The 24,053-nt window shown below is 32.9% G+C and overlaps 1 long non-coding RNA gene across 1 annotated transcript; it reads right to left on the reverse strand.

Annotated features, from left to right (window-relative positions):
* Positions 1-22,696: 22,696 nt before the first annotated feature.
* On the reverse strand, positions 22,697-23,693 carry LOC133180048 (uncharacterized). The gene is made up of 5 exons (XR_009720255.1): positions 23,507-23,693; positions 23,332-23,370; positions 23,202-23,237; positions 23,041-23,088; positions 22,697-22,819 (listed from the first exon to the last, which is right to left on the reverse strand). It is a non-coding gene; the product is annotated as an uncharacterized LOC133180048 (long non-coding RNA).
* Between the last annotated feature and the right edge of the window lie 360 nt (positions 23,694-24,053).

Consider the following 24,053-nt stretch of genomic DNA (forward strand, 5'->3'; position numbering starts at 1 on the left):
GTCATCTCTTTGGCTTCATTAATGTCACAGAATAAACAGTGGAATGTTATATTATTTCTCAGCTATTACAGGCAGTAGTATCGCTTTTGAAAAAATGGGGGGTGGAGGACAAAAAAAAATTCGACGATTTATCTGAACAATCTTTGACAAAGGGAAAAAGGGGCTATCCAAACTCAACATTTTCATTTTTTGGAAGGGAAGGAGGGATTACAACTTTTCCGACAAACATATTTTATATTATAATACATTCTCATGGGATGATTTGACGTACCATACTGCAACAAAAGGTGGAAGAGGGGTCAAGGGTGCGCCTTTTCAATGTTTGGAGAAAAAAGTGGAAGGGGACGGCCCTCCTGGTGCCTGTATTATTTTACCTGTTGTAAATATGCTTAATTCAATTTAAATATATTTTGTATAATGTCTGTAAAAAATTCTAACCACTGAGAAACATTCGTAAGAATTAATTAAAGTCATATATTGCATATTGCAGACACCTCGGCCCAACGACACCTCGGCCCGTCACGTTTGACACCTCGGCCCTGACAGGTCGGACCAAAATTACTGACACCTCGGCCCATACTAAAGACACCTCGGCCCATACTAAAGACACCTCGGCCCAAGGAAATTTTTTTTTTTTAGAATTATTATCTGTATTCACTGGTAATATAAATGTATGTATGTTTATAATGACGATATGTATACGATAAACGGGCATATAATTTCAGAATTTTTGAACGAACGACAGCATAGATGTCAGCTGCTGTATTTATTGAGTGGGAGATAGGAGGTCTATTTATTTATTTATTTTGTTGCTTATGAAAATGCAACTTTATTCATTTCATAATATTTAGAATTCTTTTACTTAAAAATCACTTTGTAGTAGGGGCGTATTGTACACTTAAGTATATATAATAATTATATGTATAAACCAGTGCACAGTAGCATATGTCCTGAGGTATTCTGTCCTGATCAATAAGATGTCTTAATTGATTTTTTTTTAATTTATAAACTCAACTTAAACTTACACAGATTTATTTCATGGATATATAATAATATAATCCGTCGCATATAGTCCCTAAATTACGGAAGCGTAATAGGGCCGCAGCAGTATCTTTTATTAATTTGTTTTAATAAATTACTAATTTGTTATAACAAATTATCAATTTGTTATAATAAATTATCAATTTGTTAAAACAGATTACTAATTTGTTATAACAGATTATTAATTTGTAGTAACAAATTACTAATTTGTTATAACAGATTATCAATTTGTTATAACAAATTATTAATCTGTTACAATGTATAACAAATTACTAATTTGTTATAACAAATTATCAATTTGTTATAACAAATTATCAATTTGTTATAACAGATTATCAATTTGTTATATATGGCATGTCAAACGTTGCAATATTCGATCTTTTCCATTTGTATTGTATAACTTTCCATTTGTATTGTATAATTTTTATTTGTATTGTATAATTTTCCATTTGTATTGTATAATTTTTCATTTGTATTGTATAATTTTCAATTTGTATTGTATAATTTTTATTTGTATTCTATAATTTTCAATTTGGATTTTATAACTTTCCATTTGGATTGTATAATGTTTATTTGTTTTCTATATTTTCCATTTGTGTTGTAAAAAAAATCATTTGTATTGTATAATTTTTCATTTGTATTCTATATTTTCCATTTGCATTGTATAATTTCTTATTTGTATTGTATAATTTCTTATTTGTATGCGATAATTTTTCATTTGTATTGTATCCGAGGATTGTTCATTTATTTCGTTACGAAGGATGTCATTGGTCATAAAATTTAGTCTGTATAAAGGTCTCAGGTGCCCATCACAAACTTAGTCTGGTACCCTTCCCACAATTCCGATCGCGCACTCTCTACAAACACAAACTCGGCTCCTCTATTTGCGGTGCATGCTAAGGGACGACCATTTGATTCTCGGGGGGTGTCGAATCCGATTATTCATTTTCATTCTCTCGCAGGAGAGAATATTTATTTCCAATATGACCAGAGACAAGGAGAAAAACAAAAAGAAGAAAATCCGCCCAAACCCGAAAACTCAGTTTTTTGGGGGTGGGGGTAGTTACCACCACTCAAGGTCAATTTATTTATTTTCTCAGTCAGCATTCCTAAGGACAGATTATTTATTTGCCATCTACCAGCGCTCCCTTTTTAGAATCCAATGACCGTCTAACATGCACGCAAATACATATGCCGCCGAAATATGGCTGAAATATTGCCGACTCGGCGGTAAACAATAATCAATCAATCAAGCAAGCAAATACATATGAGCCCAGTTTGCTTTGAGCATCCGGAACATCTTCAACCCGATACAGGCTGAAACTTGATCAATGAAATCCTTCGTAACGAAACAAATAAACAATCGGCGGATACAATACAAATGAAAAATTATCGCATACAAATAAGAAATTTTACAATACAAATAAGAAATTATACAATGCAAATGGAAAATTATACAATACAAATGAAAATTATACAATACAAATAGAAAATTATAGAATACAAATAAAAATTATACAATACAAATGAAAAATTATACAATACAAATAGAAAATTATACAATACAAATAAAAATTATACAATGCAAATGGAAAATTATACAATGCAAATGCAAAAGATCGAATATTGCAACGTTTGACATGCCATAGTTATAACAGATTACTAATTTGTTATAACAACTTACTAATTTGTTATAACAAATTATCAATTTGTTATAACAAATTATTAATTTGTTATAACAGATTACTAATTTGTTATAACAGATTACTAATTTGTTATAACAAATTACTAATTTGATATAACAAATTATCAATTTGATATAACAAATTATTAATTTGTTATAACAAATTATTAATTTGTTATAACAGATTAGTAATTTGTTATAACAAATTAATAATTTGATATAACAAATTATTAATTTGATATAACAAATTAGTAATTTGTTATAACAAATTAGTAATTTGTTATAACAAATTAGTTATTTGTTATAACAAAGTAGTAATTTGTTATAACAAATTACTAATTTGATTTAAAAAATTATTATTTTTTACAAAATATGAAGGTGAATACAGATCTACGGAAGCCAGATCAGATCAGATCAGAAATCTTATTTTAAATCGGTTTTATGAAAACGTAAAGCATAAGCTTTGGAGAGCTTTTGATCAATATGTTAATGTGGATTTAGATGAATTAGCAACTTAGATTAAAGCACTTTAATTTTTGTTTAATTGCAGTTTTTTTTTTTTAATTTTTGTTTTGTTTTGTTGTTGTTTGTTTGTTTGTTTTGTTTGTTTGTTGTTTTTTTTTTTGAGTCAGTTCCTTGGAATAGATTTCTCTGTTAGACAATTAAAAGAATAGCTGCATCCCAGGGATTATGTAGAAGAAATACAGAATGTTGGATCCTTCGAGAAAAATTCAAAGTTCCGGACAAATAAATATGATTTCAATGTCGTCGATTCAAATCAACACTTTCTTCAATGTCAACACAGGGGTCAAAAGGAGAGAAGACCTATTTTTTCCTTCTTTACACATGTGTAATATTTTGTGTGTATTGTTATAACAAATTATATTGCTTAACGATTTCTTGTAAAATATATGAGTAGTCCTATATGAGACAACCAGGATACAAATTACAAATGAATTTGAAGAAACAACTGTCAAAGTTTTCAGCCAATAATAAGTTATGAAGGCTTTAGTGGGACTTCGAGGGCTTTTCCAAAAGGCACGTATTTTGATTATAAAAATTACATACATACATGAAAAAATTTCACAAGGTATCTAAATTCAAATTTTACGAAGTACTATCCACTCAAGAATATTGTTCATTTTCGTTTTCAGAAAAGGTTATTACAGAGTGTTTATCAATTTTTCTATGATAATTTATCTACAAATTCATTTTTTATCAATGTTGCCTTTATTGCCCCCAGCATAAATTGGGGCCAAGGAGGTTCACCAGAGGAGCAGATTCAGGTTTATGCATTAGGAACGGCGGTTTAGTTTAAAATATATTTTATTCATGATACATAAACTGGATTGAACAGTAGGCATAAATCATTTGGTACATGTATAGAATGAATCGAGAGAGAGAGAGAGAGAGAGAGAGAGAGAGAGGGGGGGGGGGGTTAAAATGAAATAAAATAAAAGACATATTGAAAAAAAAAAACATATTATAATGAACATGTTGATTCAGGGTGGGAAAAATTCCCTCTCCAAATAACATGTCTTTGATAAGATATTTTTTCCTAGCATACGAACGGGGATGCAATGACCTGGTAGATGGGAGTCAAGGACGGAGCCCTGATGGGGGAGGAGGACAAAATTCAAATAGAGCTCCTAAGAATAAGTAAATAGGAACCAAAGAATTTGATGCATTGTATCTTTATAACAATAGTGTTTGACAGTGAAAACTCTAAATGCTAAAAGATGTAAATCCAGATTAACATATTGGTCAAAAGCTGTAGCTGCAGAGCTTGTACATTTATTATTTTCACAAATCCAACTTATAAAAAGATTTCTGATCTCATCTGGCTTCCATAGATCTGTATACACTTTCACTTTATCAAAATTATTAATTTGTTATAACAAATTACCAATTTGTTATAACAAATTAATAATTTGTTATAACAAATTATTAATTTGTTATAACAAATTATTAATTTGTTGTAACAAATTATTAATTTGTTATATCAAATTGATAATTTGTTATATCAAATTAGTAATCTGTTATAACAAATTAGTAATCTGTTATAACAAATTAGTAATCTGTTATAACAAATTAGTAATCTGTTATAACAAATTAGTAATTTGTTTTAACAAATTAGTAATTTGTTTTAACAAATTGATAATTTGTTATAAAAAATTAGTAATCTGTTATAACAAATTAGTAATTTGTTATAACAAATTAGTAATCTGTTATAACAAATTAGTAATTTGTTAAAACAAATTAATAAAAGATACTGCTGCGGCCCTTATACGCTTCCGTACTAAATACTTAAAAAAATATCAAATAAATATGTTTAAAATAATACATTTTTGTTTGTGCCGAGGTGTCTTTTACGTGAGCCGAGGTGTCTCAAATCTTGGGCCGACCCGTCGAGGCCGAGGTGTCAATGGGCCGAGATGTCGTTGGGCCGAGGTGTCCGACATTCGTTTGGCGGGTTGTCCCAAAATAACTTCGAAGGGAAATGACAGATTAGCTGATTCTTTATTTTTCTTAATTTTCCTAGGCCAAAATTATATACTAAGTGTATTTTGTTCTTTAATTTCAACGTAAAAACATATATCATGTTTAGTTACACCCAATCTCGTATTTTTATTTTTAGCTCAGATACGCCTTATATAGCTTTAAGAAGATGGATAAAAACTTAGCGTTCCTTTTGACTTTAGTTCGGCAGCAAAGAAGTTTTAAAGCGCCAACTTAAATTAACCTGAATTAATTCCCAAGACTTTCCTTATTTTCCTTAACCGTATCCTCTGAAGTGACTTGGCCATCGAGCCACTGGGATTTGATTGATTATATCGAGCCACTGGGAATATCAAGGGAAAAATTGAGACACTCCTGCATCATGCCCTTCTGCTGCCCATGCAGATTCATGTTCTAACGCTATATTATGTGTAATATAAGTACATGTACATGTATACGCTCCTGTGAAAAAAATCATGCGTAAAAGTAATAAAATTGAAACGTTACCATTTAAGATTAAGTATTAAGGTATCCGACCCATATTAGGACCTAATTTTCTAACCTTAAATATCAGTCGTATCTAAAAAAACTATGATACTATTTCAAAGCACTTTAGAATAGAAAAGGATTTACCAAGAGAAATTTGCTACAAAAAAATACTACCTAAGCAGTTATTAATCTCTGAAGATTGCATTGAATTCTATGGAAAAAAGTAAATTTTTAAAATTTAAAAATTAAATACTTAGAATATCAATAAATGCTATGATGGAAAGATGTATTTGATCATAAGGAATAGAAAAACAATCAAAAACTATTATTTCACTGGATAGATTTTTTAGAATTGATTTTTATTGAATAAAATCAAAGGGAGATAACTCTTCAAGGACAGGACAAGGTCAAAAATTAGGGCACGTTCCGCTCTTACATACTGATTCTAAAACATAAAAATTATGTTTAAATATACTGAGTACTCAGCCCATACATATCTGTTATGCATTCAATTCCATTGAATCTGAGGCTAATATGGGCCGGATACCTTAACACACCGAAAAGAACCCCAATCTACCAACATCGATTTTATAGGCTGTTCCATGAGACACACATTTAAAATTTGTAATTTTGGCTTTATTTCAAGAATACGAGGAGTGAATTTTTTTTACCTTTTCTCATTGACAAAAAACGCAAATTAGAATTGCATAAAGAAAATGATAACAGTTGCTTTGTTTATTAATTCTTAAAATCTGGGCCAGGTAAAGAAAACTGTATCTTTTCCTAATACTTTTCTACAGGGGTAAATTAAAAAAAAAAAAGGAATATAGTGCACAGTGCACACATCCGAGAAAATACTCATAATGATTCTTTATGATCTTTATTCCAATGCCTACATATACGGTATTAATTATCGATTGACTAAAGTGCACATAAAAGTGAAGTCTTTGCCATTGTATATATGCATTTAATGTAAGTTGTTATTTAAATGTTTTTACTGTTTTCTTTCATCAGTAAATCTTGGATCCACGCCTTGGTTTATACATTCAATATGCCATGTTTTGTGTATTTTGATCCCCGCGCGCTTGCCATCGTTTTACGCAATGGCCTAGATACAATGTTTATGTATATAAACCGTTAATGAAGACCACCCAAGTGATCCTACCTCTATTACTCTTAATGAACACTGGTGTGGTTTTACTTTAACTTTAAGATGGACCATTTTGTTTAATAATAATAAGACAGACTTTGGTCAATTTTGTTTACATCTCTATATTTAGAAATCGTGTCATCGTCAGTCCCTTTGCCAGACCACCAGCTTATCAATGGCAGCTTACACTAGGACTTTACTTCCGGTGATTCAAACTTAATGTGTCATCTCCCGAGGGAGATGACAATAAATATTATTTAAGAATATTTCATTTCTTTCCGTATATTTTATCACATGTTGAATATTTCCATGTACGAGTGAATAAATCCGCACATATTCACCCTACGTAATCAGCACACTTATGAAAGATAACTCGTGGTCATGAAAGATAACTCGTGTTCGCCTACCTGTACATTGTACCATCTAGCGCTAATCGATTTTTATACATAAGATGCATCTGATACTAGTGTATGAAATATACAAATTTGGTAGATAGGCAAGCTTGTGCTCTATGTTTTCTGAGACAAAATATGCTGTAAAATCGATGAAAATTTGCATAAAAATGAGAAAATTCGGAAATAGACGTATTTTCTGGCCTTCCTGTGACCTCTGTGTATCCCATAGCTTAGAACTAATACTTATTTTGTGGCAGGGGTAACAACAGGTTTTTATTGATAAACTGTTCCATCATTCTAAAAGACATCCCAAACAAGGGGCCAAAAAGGGGTCTTAGCCTATCTTGTCCTTTGGTCGCAGTTTTCTCAGCAACTACTGATTGCAGATGCTTGAAATTTTAGCACACTCTTTGTTTAGGCCTGCAATATGGTGGGATTCATTTTTGTATGAATCTGATGTTAACTTCTTGCTGTCCATAACTGAACTTGTGTACATTCACATCAGAATGTATATTCACGTCAAAGCTGGGGTATTACTAGTGAGCATTGGCTCACAGACTTCTTATTAAAGTGAGTGAAGGAATATGAATATTTTTAATTGAATTAATAACTAAATTAATGGAAGATAGATGTGACAAATCTTCATATAAGTATGAAAATCATGAGTGCTTTAAAGACTACAAGCCTGTAGGAAGCAAATTCAGTTTGGGGGGGGGGGGGGCACAGCCATACATTTTCAGTTGACAGTTGAGGGGGCACTATCTAAAAATTTCCTGACAAGCAAAAAAAAAAAAAAAAAAAGAGATCATCAGACATTTTTATTGAGGGGGCACAAGCATATACATGTAGTATCTAAGTTTACTATAGTAATCTATATATCAGCAAAATTCAAACCTGCCCCCCCCCCCGTTCCTACGGCCATGGACTAAAATGCACTCTTTAAGTTTCTTTATATAGGTATATTGCCACTATAATGTATGATGAAATGAATTAGACCTAACATTTTTTTTTCCATTTTGTCAGTTTTTTTCTGAACTTCAAAACTTGATATAGTTTCAGTGTATTATTGCCTTAAATAAAATAATATTTCTTGCAGGTGGTAGGAGAATGCCATTGACGCTCAACCACATTTTGCAGTTTGTGACTGGTGCATCAGAGGAACCAGTTTTGGGCTTTTTCCTCCATCCATCGATCGAATTTGTCTGTGCAATGAATTCATTTTTGCCAACTGCAAATACTTGTAGTAATTCATTAAAATTACCGAGACCAACTGGAGACTTGCCATTGCCATCACACACAGACTTATTCAACCTCTATGACTATGTATTTTCCAACACATATTTTGGATTATTTTAAAAAAAAATTCTGCTGCATGTTCTATGAATAATTAAGATAGAATACTGCACAAATTAAAGTTTGCTGTATGGATCATAGAAGAATGATAAATGTTAAAATAATATACCTTCTATTATTACATGTATTTTTGTATTTTCTCTGAGAAAACTGTTTTGGTTGAACATACTCTAGCAATCTAAAATTGCTGTTAATGCATGTGAATACCCTGTATTGATATAATATTACCAAACATTTTTTTTTCTAAAACATAAGAATTTAAATCAACTGTTGAAAACATAAGAAATATGGATGAAATTTTATTGTATTACTCCCAATCAAAATAAGCCAGATTTGTACTGGAATACACTGTAATCAAAAATGGAGGTATATGTCACCCAAGTTAATTAGGTGACCTATTATTATCTGCATGTATGTTTTCGTCTGCCAGTTTGAATCATTAATTGGAAGACCATTAAAAACATTAAAGTTGGAATTTTTTGTCAAGTGAGTAAGCTGACCCATGTGCATAAATGTTTTGCAGCATCTACTTAATTAACTGTTATTTAGGAAAATGGTTTTTGTTACTAAGTTATCACGGTACCTGTTGCATCCAGGCCCTAGGATCATGAAACAGACTTTAAGACTTGAGTCAAATTTTCAATCACCTGGAAAATGTTCATTAATTATTGATTTTATCTCTAAATTTGCAGATAACAGCACTTATGTAAAGCAATATTGAAAAATTTCTGTCCCCCACTTTTACTGAGAGTGGGGGATATTAATTTCTGTCTGTCCGTTCATCCATAAGTATATCTGTCTGTCTGTCTGTAACACTTTTGTTTCCACATGGTATCTCGAGAAACTTTTGAGCTTTTACTGTGAAATTTTACACAACTCCCTATTGCCTAAGGAAGACCCCTATTGATTTTTTGAGGTCCAAAGGTCAAGGTCAAATTCTGTCTTTTAACACTTTTGTCTCTGCAAGATATCTCGAGAAGTCTTTGAGATTTTGCAGTGAAATTTTATACCACAACTCCCTATGGCCTAAGAAATACCCCTATTTATTTTGAGGTCCAAAGGTCAAGGTCATAAATTCATACATTCTGTGTGTGTGTAAAACTTTCATTTCTGGGGAATATTTCAAGAAGCTTTTGAGTTTTGCAATTTTTTTTACCATAACTCCATATGGCCCTGCCCGCCCTTCTTAAAGTGTCCTCCCCTTGACACCCCCCCCCCCCGAATCTGCGCACGCTCTTCTTTTTTCTTAAGCAGGGGACACAGATTCTCTGAATTAACTAGTTTAATTTTGGTCTGTTTGACGTCTACAACATTTTAGTACAACATAAAAATTTTGACTTAAGCTTCAGATGTATCATGATTCTGGGGAGCGATTCTTGGTTGACAGTGTTTAAAAATATGAAATGATGTACAATTGTAATAATTGTCATTTATTGCAAGCATGCAGGTAAATTTTAGTAATTTAAAAATTAATTATTGAAGGTTTTGGGTTTTTACGTAGGAGTTGATGGATTACAAAAGAATTGTAAATGCTTTGTACATGCAGTATAGATCAGCACATATATTACATGTATTTTTCAAAGCAAACCACATTTTGAAGTGCATTTATTTCAGTGCTAGTTTGTGGAGTTATTAGATGAAATAGTTTATATTTCATCTTCATATTTTTTGTCAAAATGTGTGAAAGTTCTTAAAAACTAAATTTTATTATTATAAATTTTGCAATATTTTTAAGTTAGACACGAAGTATAGTTATGCTTCTGTAATCGAAGATTCAAGGGTATATAGTTTTTGCCCTGTCTGTCCGCAAAACTTTAACATTGCCCATAAATTTTGATTGTTTGGAGCTATGGCTTTCATATTTCACTTGTGTATTCCTTGTGACAAGACCTTCCTTTAGGTACCAATATATTTGAACTCTTGACCTTGGAGTTTGACACAATTTTTCAAAAAGAACAAGGTACGGTTTCAAAACAAATCTTGCCCTGTATTTTTCTTAAAAATAAAAGTGTTGTAAAAAATTAAAACTCATGATTTCTGAATCATTGAAATTCCATGCAGAAAGATCATACAAATCATTTTTTTCACATGACCTTCTAAATGTAATTGTGGCATCATAAACTTGTGCATTTTTCCTGTATTTTCTTAAAAAGTTACAGAAGACACCAATTTTCAATGGAATTTTCTTTCAGATAATATTGTCCACAGGCATCGCCCACAAATATTTTGAGATATGTAATTTTTTAAAGAATTTTAAACAACATATCTGAAAACTAAAGTGGGCGAAGGCTGTGGGCACTATTTTCTTAGGGAAAATAATCCTTGAAATTGGTCATTTTAAGGCTTTTCTGTTTAAAATAGAGAAAAGTATCAAATTAATGACGTCATATTTCTAGAATGGTACTCCTTCATGTCATATTCTTTCTTGATTTATCAGTCATACACTTAACTAATATTTAAGGACAGACGATACGTTCCTCAATATAATATATAATTTCTAAGATTTTGTCATTGGTACCGTACCAGGCATTTGTGCAAGATACCAGAGGATGTTTTTCCTATAAAATCCTTTTGGAAAAAACTTAATTAGCCAATAACACATTTTTTGGTGTTTCATTTTTTTAAAGACAATTAGAAACCAGATTAGAAATCAGGAGGTACTTAAAATTTTGAATATTTTCCTCATAATTCGAAGGTATACAAAACAGATATTTGAGGAACGTATCGTCTGACCTTAAGCCAATTTCATAACTTTTTGATAACATTAAATTTTTAGGGCACAATAAAGCTACAACTGTACCTTCTTTTTTACCCAACTTTAACCTTGGCCATAACTTTTGAACAGTACTGAGTAGGTACTAAAGCTTTCATATTTCATGCGTGTATTTATTGTGACGAGACCTTTCCAGGGGTGTAGATATTTTACCTTGACCTTATAGTTTGACCCACTTTTAAAAAAAACTTTAACCTTGACCGTAACTTTTGAACAGTTAGCACTAGAGCCTTGAAATTTCTTAGGTATATTCCTTGTGACAAGACCTTCCTGTGGATACCAACAAATTTTTACTTTTTGACCTTGACCTTTGAAAAACTTTAACTTTTGCCATAACTTTTGAACAGTTGGTGCTAGGACTTTTATATTTTGCATGTGTATTTCTTATGACAAGGTCTTCCCCTATGTACCATTTATTTTTACCCTTTGACCTTGACCTTGGAGTTTGACCCACTTAAGGAAACCACCTTGACAATAACTTTTGAATGGTTGGTGCTTGAGCTTTCATGTTTACCAGGTAAATCCATTGACACAAGTCCTTTCTTTGGGTAACAATATATTTGATCTCTTGACCTTAACCTTGGAGTTTGACTTGCATTTGTAAAATTTTAACCTTCACATTAAGCTGCCATTCGTGGGCATCAGTGTTTCACAAACACATGTTGTTTTGCTATATTTTTATAATATTCCAAGTACTTGTTTTAGCACAGCAATTAGCTTCATAAATACTATGTACATCGTGTATGTCAAATTACATGATCCTTTATTTGATCCTTTGAAAAGTAAAAGCCAAGATGTTCAATTTTGATTTGTATTTAATTTTTTCACTTAATAAAAGATGTTCAAGAATTACACAGATTAAGTCTCTTTTACATTAGTGCATGTATTTTAAAATCAATTCAAACTACATCAATGTCATTCAATTGTAACTAAGGGACTCATCTGCATGGATACACGGTGCCTCATGAAACAGCATTCACAAATTAAGATGGCTTGTACCAACTTTTTGCCTAAAGACAACTTTATAGCTATATACATTTGTGGTTTATAAAACAAAAAACTGATTAGTTAAGCCTTTGAATTATACCTAGGCACTTTTCATAGTCCTGTATTCCAAAATTGTTGTGATAATTCACTTGAGGGATTTCAGCCCTTAATCTTTGAAGACAACCACTACTGAGTGCTGGAGTAAGTGGATCAAATATTGGTCTGTCATTCCCCTCTTCATTGGGATCACCCTCATTAATAAGTTCATTGGGTAAATTGGAATCTATGAATTCATCAATACCCACAGAGTTTTGTAGTTGCCCTGCCATCCATAGGTTTTGGGGGGAAGACTTGACACTTCTCAGTTTATGTGTATTCCATGCATTTGACCACACACCAAGTTTCCTGTTTATTTCCCCCATGTATACAAAGTGAAGAGCAAGCAAGTGATCCTTATCTGAACAGTCCAGGATGCCTATATCTTCCATGTAGTAAAACAGCTGATAGAAATAACTCAACACACCATCAAAGACATCTCGCCATAACCTTTCTATTCTCTGGTTGTGTGTACTTTTACCAGTGATCATGCCCCTAGATCCTCTCCTTGCCAACATGTAATCTGCAATTCCTACATTTTCAAGACCTTTATCACTTCGAGCTCGAAGTGGAACTCCATATTTATTAACTCCTGATAGAAAGTGTTGAAAAATAGTTTCTGCCTTGTTGTTATCTGAACAATTTAAAAAAACAATCAGTCTACTAAAACCATCTATGCCACCAGTTATAATAAATCGCCATCTAACAAGTTTGTGGTTGGTATCGATGTGCCACAAGCAATTTGGCCCAGCTACATTGTAGACACGTCTATGAAGTCGCCTCTTCTTCCGCTCCTGCACTCCTGCTGAATCTACTCTGTGTATTGAGTCTCTCAGAATTTTTTTGCCATTTTGCTCTAGTATTTGTTTTATCATTTTTTCACCACATAATGGAAAATCACGTTTTGTTTGTAAGACAGAAATATCAATTTCTTGGTCAGTTGCACGACTAAATGTCATTTTACTTAGTCCATACCTATTCATTCTGCGATATATTGTCCTCTCAGAAACAGACAAAAGTTGTGCGATTTCAGAAATAAGAAATCCATTTTCCAGGAGATTTTCTAGAGAGCTTCTAGGAATGTCAAACTCGGGAGCACCACCTTGTAGACTTACTTTGGCCAATTTTCCACTGCCATATTTAACACATTCAGTCCTCAGCCTCATTATATCAGAACTGTTAGTTATGCCCAATACTTGAAACTCTGCTATAGAAAGCTTTCCAACTATGTCCGGTGTAATTTTCTCTTGATCAAATTTTGGTTGTACTGTCTCTAAATGAAGTTTTTGGAGAATTTTTGCCATCGCAGTATCGGCCATTTTGACAGCAATTTGGATTAACAACTTCATCATAAAGTTTTACGACTGCATATAAGCAAGTTACCACATTATATAATAGAATGATCACATCATATAAAGAATTGACCACTTCATATAACGAATTAACAACTATATAAAATTATTAACCACCTCATATAAAGATGTTACCACTGCATAGCATGATTTAATATATATATATAATAATGTTACTACATAATATAATGATGTTAGTACTGCACATAATAAATTTTTCACTTCATGTAAAGGTGTCGCACTGAATGAAATGAACTTAGCACTCCACATGCAGCGTTTTTCATATAATGTAATGATTGCACTATCACACAAACTGTGTTTATTACTGTATATATTGAACATATCACATCAGAGAAAGATTTCATTAATGTATATAATGGAATAACCACTGCATATAATGATTTTACAGCATAATGTAACGATATTATCACTTCATTACACTATTTAACCACTACATATAATGATGTTACCACTGTATATAATGATAAAACCACTGCATATAATAAAGTTATCACTGGATATAATGATTTTACCACTATATATAATGACTTCACTACTACATATAAAGGTTATACCACATCATATAATATGAAAGTGACCTTCAGGCAGCTATGGCGTTCCATAATAAACAATATCAAATTAGTTTTAATTACATCAAATTTATCTTGAAAGTAAGACTAGCCAACAAGAACAATTCAATACAACACAAGCAATTAATTAAGAGACTGATTCCTTTTGCCCATTTCCCAAGAGATGTAGATAACACCTGCTTGATCAGAGATGCTCTACCAGTTATCACCTCACACTAAACTCATTAATTTATCTCTAATTTGACATGCAATTTTCTGCTATCAAAATTTTCCTTGACCAGTGCCTGATCATTACACCCATGGGAGAGGTGGAATTTTTCTTGTTACAGATTGCTGTAAAGAACATAATGAAAAAAATAAGACTAGTATTTTCTTAATTTAACACTTCTTTAATAAAGATACTGCAATACTCTGACATCTTTTGGGATTGTGTAATTTAAAAGTTAAAAGACATAGTTTTTTTGATTCTAAGTCTAATGGTTTTCTAGTTATGATTTTTCCATATTTAGCCATAGCGTCTTTATTAAAGGTCAGAGCGACCTGGTTTTAATGTGCGACACACCTTCTACCCTAGATGTATCAGCTGACAAAGTTTGATAATTCTATGCCTAATAGTATTACAGTTATGAGCCAGACATGAAAAAGCTAACAGACGGACGGAGGGACATGAACGCTATAACATAATACGTCCCGTCTTAAGATGGACATATAAAAAATATAATGAGTAATTAAATTTTCACTGGAAATGTTTAAGGAAATTGTGAACACCTCTCACATCTAGAAAACATTAGTGATTTGGTACTTTCTCTGAAAAACCCAGCGGGGGGTATTTGTCCCTATTGGACAGTTCTAGTTGTATGTTGGTTTACGTCCCATTCAAGAATTTTTTCACTCGTATAGAGACGTCATCATATGCCGATGAAGGGCTTCAAATTTAGAACCTTTACTCGGCACACAGGACCATTGAGCAGTGAGGGTTCTCAATGGTGCCAAGGTCTACCGTGAAAGGGAGCCTCGGTTTTTAAGGTCTCATCCGAGAGACCCGCAACTTTCACTTCTAAGTGCCGAGCGTATGGCGGTAGAGCGCTCGCTCCATGATCGGAAGGTCATGAGTTCGAATCCTGGCCGCGACTGACCTAAGTCGATAAAAAATAGGTAGCAACTGTTCCTTTACTATGCTCCTTCACTATGCGCTCGGGACCTTGAAGTGAAAAGTTGCGGGTCCTTTGCATGAGACCTAAAAAAAACGAGGTAGGCGTAGGCACGATAAAGATTCCCCGCTGATCAATGTCCACAGGTGCCATTTCTTTCATTTTTCTTCAGACCTTTATTAAGGTACAATATTTGACAAAGATATTTTTTAAAAAAGTGCGGTTTTAAATAAATGACATGAGGGAGATCTTGTCACGGTGGATCGGTGTTTTAATATGAAGGATTGTCTGCTGAACAAAAGGTGCAGCTATAGTTATTCCTCCATTTCTTGGGGACAGGGCAAACTTAACGCCATGGAAAGAGGCACAGAAAGAACTTTTGCCATGTTGAGGATTTATGTTAAGCGTGTTAAGGAGAGAATGAAGAAATTCAAATCATTAAAAAAAAATATGGCCTATTAAACACTGACATTGTCACAAAAAGTACTTATTGTAGCTTGTCTGGTTTATTTTTCAAGCCTGTTGTACCACCCCACCCCCTTATGAAAAACAGTTGGAAAAAAGAGCAATTTCCTTTTTCGAGACTGTTTTTTTAAATAGTATATCGATTACCAATGAAACTTTTGTAATCAAGTTTTGATGGCACTTATGCCATTAATAAAGAAATTAAAAGGATGTAAAATGTAGGCGGGAATCGAGAAATAGCGTGTGTAGTTCTTTATAAAACTTTTCTTAATCAACTTATTGGCATAGAATCGCCAAACTTTGTCATTTGATGCATCTTGCGTCCTCAAATTGTTTCAACTGAAAAGAAGGTCAGTGTGACCTTATTCAATAACTTTATGACTAAATATTGATTTTTCAGATATTACTTGGCTGTTACCAGTTGATGTATTAGAATGTGCCATCTAACAAGTAGGTGAATTGTGACCGATTTTATGAATTCCAAGGCAATATCTAAACTTTTCAAGTAACAATAATCACCATAGCTGTCAGTTGTTGCATTCTGAGGTCTCGAGGTTTGTTTACCAAAAAGGTCGTCGTGACCAGCTTTTGGAATTTAATACTCCAAAATCAAGTCTTAAGAAGGTTGGCATTCTATTTTATCACTAGTTTGGTTGATTGATAATTGTTGTTTTACGCCGAGTCGGCAATATTTCAGCCATATTTCGGCGGTATGAATTTAAATACTGTATGAACAGTTTTGAAAGTTCATAGATTTCTCTGGCGGCCGCCAATGAGCTTACTCCTTTCGAAAACCAGAGAAACGATCTTTAACGTGCCAAGGGGGTTTGCAATCCTTAACATGGGGCACAGTTTAGCGTCCCGTCCGACGGACTTAGGATTTAAAAAATAAAAACTGTTGAATTTGAAATAAAAAAATGCTAATAAAAATATATATTTTAAATCTCATTGTAAAAATCAGTTTCCTTCAAGTATTGTAAAATTGCACCATGACTTACATTTGTAAAAAGAGCATGCATTGTTTGCAAACCATTGAAAAGTTTTTTTCGAACAATTGAAAAATCAGAACATTCTAAAAGCTTATGGTTTATAGATATTTCACAGTCACAAGATACGCATTCAGGTTGATGTTCCCCGATCAGTAAATATGAAATGGTAAACCTTGAATGTCCAATACGTATATTGAAATATGACTTCGTCCTGACGTTTCAGGCCGAAATCAGATGATTGATTAACTTTGTTTTGTATAGCGCAAACTACAAACACATCTAATGCCATGACTTCAGGCAAAAACAAGAACAGTGTTGAGTTCCAGGATTGACAATGGACGCTTATCCAGATAAATGACAATCTTAACTTGTTTCTTGTCCTCGTCATGGTAACACTGACCACTATTATAAATGACAATCTTAACTTGTTTCTTGTCCTCGTCATGGTAACACTGACCACTATTATAAATGACAATCTTAACTTGTTTCTTGTCCTCGTCATGGTAACACTGACCACTATTATAAATGACAATCTTAACTTGTTTATTGTCCTTGTCATGGTAACACTGACCACTATTATAAATGACAATCTTAACTTGTTTATTGTCCTTGTCATGGTAACACTGAACACTATTATAAATGACAATCTTAACTTGTTTCTTGTCCTTGTCATGGTAACACTGACCACTATTATAAATGACAATCTTAACTTGTTTATTGTCCTTGTCATGGTAACACTGAACACTATTATAAATGACAATCTTAACTTGTTTCTTGTCCTTGTCATGGTAACACTGAACACTATTATAAATGACAATCTTAACTTGTTTCTTGTCCTTGTCATGGTAACACTGACCACTATTATAAATGACAATCTTAACTTGTTTATTGTCCTCGTCATGGTAACACTGACCACTATTATAAATGACAATCTTAACTTGTTTCTTGTCCTCGTCATGGTAACACTGACCACTATTATAAATGACAATCTTAACTTGTTTCTTGTCCTTTTCATGGTAACACTGACCACTATTATAAATGACAATCTTAACTTGTTTCTTGTCCTCGTCATGGTAACACTGACCACTATTATAAATGACAATCTTAACTTGTTTATTGTCCTCGTCATGGTAACACTGACCACTATTATAAATGACAATCTTAACTTGTTTCTTGTCCTTGTCATGGTAACACTGACCACTATTATAAATGACAATCTTAACTTGTTTATTGTCCTCGTCATGGTAACACTGACCACTATTATAAATGACAATCTTAACTTGTTTATTGTCCTTGTCATGGTAACACTGACCACTATTATAAATGACAATCTTAACTTGTTTCTTGTCCTTGTCATGGTAACACTGACCACTATTATAAATGACAATCTTAACTTGTTTCTTGTCCTTGTCATGGTAACACTGACCACTATTATAAATGACAATCTTAACTTGTTTCTTGTCCTCGTCATGGTAACACTGACCACTATTATAAATGACAATCTTAACTTGTTTATTGTCCTTGTCATGGTAACACTGACCACTATTATAAATGACAATCTTAACTTGTTTATTGTCCTTGTCATGGTAACACTGACCACTATTATAAATGACAATCTTAACTTGTTTCTTGTCCTCGTCATGGTAACACTGACCACTATTATAAATGACAATCTTAACTTGTTTCTTGTCCTCGTCATGGTAACACTGACCACTATTATAAATGACAATCTTAACTTGTTTATTGTCCTTGTCATGGTAACACTGACCACTATTATAAATGACAATCTTAACTTGTTTATTGTCCTTGTCATGGTAACACTGAACACTATTATAAATGACAATCTTAACTTGTTTCTTGTCCTTGTCATGGTAACACTGACCACTATTATAAATGACAATCTTAACTTGTTTATTGTCCTTGTCATGGTAACACTGAACACTATTATAAATGACAATCTTAACTTGTTTCTTGTCCTTGTCATGGTAACACTGAACACTATTATAAATGACAATCTTAACTTGTTTCTTGTCCTTGTCATGGTAACACTGACCACTATTATAAATGACAATCTTAACTTGTTTATTGTCCTCGTCATGGTAACACTGACCACTATTATAAATGACAATCTTAACTTGTTTCTTGTCCTCGTCATGGTAACACTGACCACTATTATAAATGACAATCTTAACTTGTTTCTTGTCCTTTTCATGGTAACACTGACCACTATTATAAATGACAATCTTAACTTGTTTCTTGTCCTCGTCATGGTAACACTGACCACTATTATAAATGACAATCTTAACTTGTTTATTGTCCTCGTCATGGTAACACTGACCACTATTATAAATGACAATCTTAACTTGTTTCTTGTCCTTGTCATGGTAACACTGACCACTATTATAAATGACAATCTTAACTTGTTTATTGTCCTCGTCATGGTAACACTGACCACTATTATAAATGACAATCTTAACTTGTTTATTGTCCTTGTCATGGTAACACTGACCACTATTATAAATGACAATCTTAACTTGTTTCTTGTCCTTGTCATGGTAACACTGACCACTATTATAAATGACAATCTTAACTTGTTTCTTGTCCTTGTCATGGTAACACTGACCACTATTATAAATGACAATCTTAACTTGTTTCTTGTCCTCGTCATGGTAACACTGACCACTATTATAAATGACAATCTTAACTTGTTTATTGTCCTCGTCATGGTAACACTGACCACTATTATAAATGGGGTCTGCTTGGACAATCCTTTCTCTCTTTATGTCTATGTTCTTAAGGTCAGACACCATCATTCTAAGATGTAAGTTGTACGGATAATTACCGTAGGCCCTCTTGCTGCCACTGCATGTAGATATATTTCAATTCTTCGACAATTTCTGAAGCAAATTGATAAAAATATGTGCATTTTATCAGTCCATTTTTCAATGAAATAAACTTTATAGTATCTCCTTCAATAAAATCTCTTCAGCACTAATAAGGCCAGGTTTTATAGTGACAAAGCCTATTTCTGTGCCTCCCAGACAGTGGCGGATCCAGGAATGTCAAAACGGGGGGGGGGGGGGCGGGCAGTAGAAGCCAGGGGGTCTGCATTGAAGCCCCCCAGTGGGTCTAGAGCAAAGCCCTGGTGGGGGTCCGGGGCTGACGAATTCTTACAATAAGAGATGTTTTTCCTTGATTTTAGGATAATGGACATGTAAGTTCTACATATAAAAAATTCAAACGGGGGGGGGGGGGTGTCCGCCCGGCGCGCCGGCCCTTGAACCGCCTTTGCCAGATGCAGTTTGCTGTGGTGTATACAAATAGCTAAGCTTGGTGTTTTAGAATGTAGTTCAAGCGATGTATAAAACACCTCTTTTAGGGTTTGTAATCCTAACTACAAAGGCCCACATCGAACATACTGAAATGGGTTAATTATTGAAAATCTAAATCATAGCCTTTTTTTGGAGCGTTCGAACAATTTTTGACTGAGCTATGACCCTTTGAGAGGGTGGGGGGGGGGGATAAGTGTTTCACAAACATTTCTTGTTTTACCTATAATTGTCTCGCTGAATGCTAGAAATTCTTGTTTATAGTGTCATCAGGTACATGATGAGGGAAATCTTGTATTTCATTCTGAATAACATTTGTTAGATCATGTAAAAGTGTATATGCTAGCACCTCGTAAGTAGTATAGGCGTCCGTTGGCCACCCCCTAACACCTGCTCACCTGTCAATTATGTAAATGAAGACCTGCTCACCTGTCAATTATGTAAATGAAGGTCAGAGGGGTGAATACATTAAACCTGATCGATTTTAATTAGGGATCCCAATCGATAAAAGATCAAGGTCAACTGACGTGTGGGGTTAATTAAGATTAATTGTATGCAACGTTGATAATTAGCATAACGATTAGGACGACTGAATGGTGACGTATAGTTTTCTTCCTCCTTCACGAATCAATTAATTTTCAGATAAATGATATTAAATATTGACTCTAAGGATAGAGATAAAAAGGAAATGAGTAGATTAAAATTACGTACATAAATAGAAATGAAAGACACAGAATTTAATTTCAGGGAAAATCCAGATCAACGTTTAGAGAGGAAATAATTCACCGATGTTAGTCCCCCCCCCCCTCTTTCAACACACACATACACCAACACCCTAAGCCTCTCACACACACATTTTTAGGAATTTTCCAGAATTATGGAAAGTCTGTGTGTGAAAATTAAATTTACATCATCTTATGGAGAGTTTAATTTTTATAATTGTACACCTTTGAAATTGAAGTTTTCTTTCTTCCTTTTTTTTGAGGGGGGGATAATAAATTTAAAGATCATGATTCTGATTCTTTTCTTGGAATGTAATATAATTTGACATGACGAATCACTCTGCAGAACATTCTTAAAGAGACTTTTTATAATTTCAAAAGCAATGTCCAATCACGTGAATTATTGGTAAAGATTTTGCTTATAAATGATCCATTTCAACGCATTTAGATTAGTGTTCCCATAGACAAGCGGAAGATGACCGAGGAAAAGTGCTCTCTGCGAAAGCGCTGTACTGCGCTACGAACCAGTGGAATTCTTGGAATACTGGCAGCTTCATGTATGATTGTGGCTTTGACAACCATTTCCAGTTTATCTACAAGATCATCCGTAGTGGAATCACCACATCAGAATGAATCCTTTATTGATATCAAAGCGAATGACACACTGTGTGAATTCATACAATCTTTTTCAATCTCTGGAAATGTATTTGTGACCGTATGCTTATATGGAAATATTATGCGTGTGGACCTGAGGGTTTTCTTAAATAAGAAAGCCACTATAAAAGGATTGTACCTGACTACGACACAATGGAAAAGACTATTACAGATCATTCCATTAATTAATGACACAATGAAGAAGTTTCAGTAATTCTGCATAAAAGAAAAAAAAAATAGTATTGGATACTCTCTATTTTTTAATTTCATGAAAAAAAAACAATATCTTGTTGGACATCTTGTGGTTATTTTGTTCTTTCTTCTCTATTGGTTTTACATCTGGGATCTGTGAAATGAAATAAATGAAGAATAAATGGAAATAAAGTAAAACTGATTTCATTTTTTTTCTGAGAAAATAAAACGGGAATCCAGTTTACTCCGGGAAAACAAATACGACTTTCGTGAAAAAGAGGAAAAATCTATCGTATGACCGAATAAGGTTTTCCTTTTCATTCCATCGAAATTAATCCAATTTTTTTTTTTACATACAGATTACTTGTTTTTCTATGGAGAGTGAGAGAAGGAATGTGACGAATTTAAAGAAAAATATTAAATGTAAAGAAAAAAAAACATTGTATAGACTTACGGAGGAATGATGATCTCCTCCTGGTCTTCTTCCTGGACGTGGTTTTCTTTCTGGTCTTCCTCACTGAATTCCCTGAAATGAAGAAAATAAATATTAGTTAAAAGGAAAAAAAAAGTCACTTATTATGATAAATATTTTCACCTGTACATTTCCTGAAGTAGTCGCAGAAAAAAAAATGTATTCTTTTAAAGTACATTCTTGTACGATATACATATATTTATTAAGGGTTAATTGTTTTGAAATAAAAAAAGAGAAAACTTACAGCGGAACACACGCCAATTCCGACTCCGAACTACAATATAAAAAGGAAAATTACCGTGTGTGAAGGAAACAGTATTTTAAACACTTAATTTCTAATTCAGTTAATTTCTTTTGTTTAAACTTATATTGATGTTTGATAATTGTGAAAGTCACTACTCACTCGGAACCGATCAGAATGGGGCCCGACTCGTTACTGAAATTTTATATTTACATAATTTAATTTAAAAAAAAAAGAATTGACAAATAACCTGAAAAGAAAACAATCAGAGGATGTGTTGATTTTTTTTCCTTGAAAATTTTTGTTCTGTACCGAGACTTAATTATAAGACAATTTATATTTCCATTTGCTTTTTATACTTCAAAGTAAAAAAAAAAATGTATATATGGACGAGAGGAGATAATGATTGTTCTAACCTTATTGGGGAGACCTCCCACTTTGGGAGAATAGATTCATCGGCATTCCTTAAAAAGAAAGAAAGGATGAAAGTGATACATTTTCTTGGAAAGAATTGTAATTCTCCATTTAAGTTTCAATTATAGTATATAAATGTCAAAACACTCAAAGTGAAACTTACTGATTAGTTCGTTTTCTGAGGAGAGTCCTTGGACGACTGGGGAAAAAAAACACAAGAAATTTAAGATGAAGGAAAATATTTAATCTAGACTAAGCGTTTAAAGACAAGTGATTAAAGAGAGAATACTAACCAAAGTCTCGGTCTTTTGGGGGCACTGGGAGTTTTAAACCTTTAAAAAGTAATGAAACATTGACTTTTATTGAATAAAATGATTTATCTGGTTAGTGTTAAAAAATAAGCATACAATATATCACCTGAATCAATTTTTTTGTAAAAAGGATGAATAAAAATACACTTTAACTGACCAGGCCCCCTCCACTTTAGGAGTTGATGTTCTCCTCTCTCTACTACATACTCTGTGCTCTTTTCGTCTATATTAAGAGAAGGCGAATGTTGATCAATGTGAAAATTAAAAATAAATTACTTAACATTAGAAGTCATTGAAAAAGATTTTCCATTCACAATTTAATTTAATCCACAATTAGACAGATACTCACGGACACTTCATGGTCCTCATGACCTCCTGGATTTTGACCAGGTAAAAATGGATCTCCTCCATTTTTGAACAATTGCAAACGCTGTAATATTTTAAACGAGTTTACTCTAAGACGATTAATTCAAATTTTTATTTATTTATTTTCTTTCCAATTAGGTTTATTTCTATCTTTCTATTTATTTATTTTTTATGCGTGAAAAATAATGAATGAATGAATAATAAAAGTATTAATCAGAAATTAGGTGGGTGGGGTGGGGGGGGGGCATATTCACTCACCTTTCCATAGTCTTCGTATCCTTAATCCAAAAAGTATAAGATTCCTCACGAAGAGTTACAAAAATTAATACAACACTTTT

The sequence above is a fragment of the Saccostrea echinata genome, unplaced genomic scaffold, assembly GCF_033153115.1.
Source record: "Saccostrea echinata isolate AGI-Se365-2 ecotype Australia unplaced genomic scaffold, CSIRO_AGI_Sech_v1 ptg000005l, whole genome shotgun sequence".
NCBI lineage: Eukaryota > Metazoa > Mollusca > Bivalvia > Ostreida > Ostreidae > Saccostrea > Saccostrea echinata.